Raw genomic sequence first — 756 nt, 5'->3', positions numbered from 1 at the left:
CCCTCTGGGAAGCAGCTAGCCCATTTCCAAGTCCGGTTGCCCTGTTCAGAAGTGAGTTTAGGTGGCTCTCACCTGCAATAATCCCAGCACTCTGAGAGGCTGAGGCAAGAGGATTGCAAATGTAAACTTAGCCTAAGCATTTGAAAGACACACAAAAAACCCTGTTTTTGAAATAAAAGAATAAAAGCTTGGGCATGTAGATTAGTGCAAAGGCCCTAGGTTCAGTCCCCAATGCCACCAACAAAACAAAACAAAGCCAGAAACAAAACCCAGCTTTGTAACAATGACTGGCTTCTCTGGACATCAAACGTTGTCTTCTTAGCATTTGCACTAGGGTGCTGAGACCCGTGTTGTAGTGGCTTATTGATTTCACAGTAAGAGCAGGACAAAGCTTTTATTCTGAGATCAGAAGCCCTTGTGAACTGAATCAAGTTCAGTGGTAAAGATCTGTCTTAAAGAGTCTATAGACCGTTTGACTGTTTAAAATTTACAATGATGAATTCAGCAAAATAATCCAATATGGAATACCCATCTCTGACAAAACTTAACAAGAAAAGGGGATACAAATGAAGGGCCATTTTGTATCTGTATATACAAAATAATTAGGATAGATATACAGCTACTTTTTCTTAATTCAATGAGAAGAAAGATTTGTACTAATAGTGTTTGGACATGATATCATGTCTGCATCTTGCACTATGAACAACCACTACGAAAACAACAATATGCGATGTATTAATTATTGAAGCTGTCCTA

This window comes from Octodon degus, unplaced genomic scaffold, assembly GCF_000260255.1.
Source record: "Octodon degus isolate 3935 unplaced genomic scaffold, OctDeg1.0 scaffold00032, whole genome shotgun sequence".
Taxonomy (NCBI): domain Eukaryota; kingdom Metazoa; phylum Chordata; class Mammalia; order Rodentia; family Octodontidae; genus Octodon; species Octodon degus.
This window is presented reverse-complemented; position numbering follows the sequence as displayed.